We start from the raw sequence: 2,928 nt of genomic DNA, 5'->3' as shown, positions 1-2,928 counted from the left end.
TATGAGGCTGTGGCCCGTGTGCTGCCCCTCAGCTGGCTTGTGGACACAGGCGAGCCCATCCCCTGCCAGCCATGGGATTCCGGCATGACCAAAGAGGCCAGAGTCAAGGCCTGGTTGGCTCCAGCCTCCAGCCCAGGACAAGGGGCAGGGCAGCCCTGGGGTGGGTCGGGGAACGAGGTGTGAGTGTGGGGGCTGGCCCCTGTCATCAAACAGCCATGATTCCTGCCACCAGCACTAGGAGGGAGGTGCAGGAGGGTAGGCTTTGGGGGTAGGCCTGCAAGAGAAGGGAGGAGAGCAGAGGGAGATGTGGGGCCCTTATAGTACCCACCTGTCTGGACAGAAATTTGTCTCGGGGTCCCTCTGGTAACCAGAGGCCCCCTCCCTGCACACTGAGCAAGGAAGGCTTAAAGGGGATAAAACTTCTTGCAACTAGGTGCTGGATGGTGAGGGCCTTAGCTAAGTAGTGACCTGGAATAGCCCCATGTAACAAGACAGCAGCTAGAGGCCGGGAAGCACTGGTGTCCTGGGGTGTCCTGGGGGCAGGCCAGGCTGGCAGAAGTGTGAAGGATCCCACCGGCTTGCTGGAGGCAGGCCGAGTTCCAAGGGCCTCAACCCCAGCCTCCAGGCTCATGACCTTCGGTGGGCTTGCAGCCGCTCTGAGCATGCTTAGCCACCGTGAACAAGGCCCACCTCACGGGTGCCACTTGTAGAGCTGCGTGAACTGCCTGCCAGGCCAGGGACCGCAGGGAGTGAGCATCTCCACCCCACACTCCCGGCGCCCCCTCTCCTGCCTCTGCCCCTCTGCTGCAGCCAGTCCTTCAGTTCCCTCTGGGGGGGACCTTCCTGTTCAGCATCCTTGCGGCTGACCTGGTCCTTGGCCTGGGAACCCCCAGAGGAGAGGAGCTTGACTGCAAGCCCCTGCGAGGCCCCCACTGGCGGTCAGGTTGGAGGTGATAATCAGCTGGGGGCCTCAAGTTCCACAGCAGGCTGCAGGGCCCTCCAGCCAGCTCACCTCACCCCCTCCTGGCAGAAGCTGGGCAGGCACCCCCTTCATCATCTGTCCCCAAGGGTGTCCCTACCCCGGACCCCAGGGAAGAGGGGCAGGGAGGCCCTTCAGGTGAGCACCTGGGCCTCAGTTTCCCTGCCTGGCACGTCCTCGCTCCCTGATGGATCCTTCCCCAGATGAGCCCTATACCTGTCTGGCCTGGGCTAAAGCGGCCCCCTTTCCCCAAGAAGAGACAAACCAGGAAGGACAGAATCAAGAGGAAGGTAAATTCCTTTACATAGAAGTGGGTACACAGGAATTATTCTTTTTAAAACTGTGCGTGTATCTTTCATACACTCCTTCCTGCCTCTATTTTTTTAAATTTCAAAGAAAGCTTCTGAAGACACAGTGACCACTTGCAGACATCTGGCTGGGGATTGGATCTCTGGGGGTGGAGTCAGTACCACCAGAAGGTTCTGTCCCGCTTCCTGGAGATACAGACCCCTGAGGGCACTTGGCATGAGCACTGGTGGCACATTCAGGGCAGGAGAGACCCCCAAGCAGGTCCATGGGGGCCACACTGGAGCTGGGAGCCTCAGGCCAGGGAGGGAGGAGGGCCTTGGGGGTGGATGCTGAGGTGCAGACCACCGACCAATTCATTTATAAATGGTGAGATCTGGGGGAGGCTGGGACTGCCAGGTGGGTCCGCAGCGTCTGGTCCACAAGATCAAGGGGCCATCAGCCTCTGAGAAGATGAGGGAATCACTCTTTGTGGCTGGAGGAGGGTCTGAGGACTGAGCAGCTGGTAGGATCGCAGCTGCCCCAGTGCAAGGACGGGGCCCTGCCCAAGGGGAGCAGGTGGGTAAGGGGGGCAGGGGGACGCAGGAGGCTGCTGGGCAGGCCTTCTCTGCCAGGCAGGCCCCTGGGCCCAGGTGATGGCCTTGCTTTGTGCCCTCTACAACACACGAGTTTGGAGCGCCTCCAGCAATCTCAACAAGCCCTCTCTGGTGTGGGACCCTTCAAAGTAGCACGAAGGTGGGGGGAGGGAGCCCGGGTGGCAGAAAGGAGAGGGGCCCGGGGTTGGCGGGAGGGCAGAGTAAGGTCCTAAGTGGGGTCCACAGCCAAGCCCTGAGCCTGAAGACCGTGGAGAGGGGCCGCGACTGTCCGCATCTCCCTTCTGATCAGCCCAAAAGGGTTTCCCGGAGCGGGGGTCTCTTCCTTCCAGGTTGCCAGGATTTGGGCTCGCGGCGGCCCCGGGGGTAGCGCTGTCCCCTGCCCGGCCGGGCTCCTGCTCGGCCTGTGCTACTGGATGGCAGTCTGCTCCCCCGGGTGGGCTCCTCCGGCGCGCGAGGGGCTGCGTGGGTCACGTCGGTAACCGGGCCACTAGTGGTGACCACGATTCCACATCTGGGGTAGGCGCCCGGGGAGAGCGACCGCCGGGAACTGCCGGGTCTCGCGGCGACCGCCTTGTCGGGAAGGGGACAGGTACCCTCTCGTGCACCCTGGCGCCGCCTCTTCGCGGCAGCCGCGCCCACCCCCGCTTCAGTCTCTGCATCCGCAAAAGGGGCAAGCGGGTCCTACACCGCGAGGTCCTGGAGAAGCTCAGCGCAGGCGCAGGCGGACGGCGTCCCGGGCGAGGACAGGCGGGTGCGCACGCGCAGAGGCGGGAGGGGCGCGGCCCAGGGAGGGGCGGAGTTCTAGTCCTCGCGCACCCGCCCCCTGCCCAGGTTCTGCGCGTGCGCGCTGTGGTGGAGAGGGGGCGGGGCCGCAGGCGGGCCTGCCCCGTTCCCCAGCGTCCCCCGCGGCAGCAGGCACTGACGTGGCCGCCGTCAGAGCCGCCATCTTGTGGGAGCGAAACCAACGCCTGGCTCGGAGCAGTAGCCTCGCCGCGGCCGCCGAGGGTGAGGCGGCGAGCCGGGAGCCAGGGGCAGGGGCCGGGCGGG

At 64.3% G+C, this 2,928-nt stretch overlaps 1 protein-coding gene across 1 annotated transcript in view; it reads left to right on the top strand.

Moving 5' to 3' along the window:
* The first annotated feature begins 2,733 nt into the window (after positions 1-2,733).
* Positions 2,734-2,928, top strand: part of ARF1 (ADP ribosylation factor 1) — a 15,414-nt gene continuing 15,219 nt past the window's right edge. Inside the window, exon 1 of the mRNA XM_034655758.1 lies at positions 2,734-2,886. The gene's annotated coding sequence lies outside the window, so the exon portion shown is untranslated. The remainder of the gene's footprint in view (positions 2,887-2,928) is intronic.

Source organism: Ailuropoda melanoleuca, chromosome 3 (genome assembly GCF_002007445.2).
Source record: "Ailuropoda melanoleuca isolate Jingjing chromosome 3, ASM200744v2, whole genome shotgun sequence".
NCBI classification, from domain to species: Eukaryota; Metazoa; Chordata; class Mammalia; order Carnivora; family Ursidae; genus Ailuropoda; species Ailuropoda melanoleuca.
This window is presented reverse-complemented; position numbering and strand designations above follow the sequence as displayed.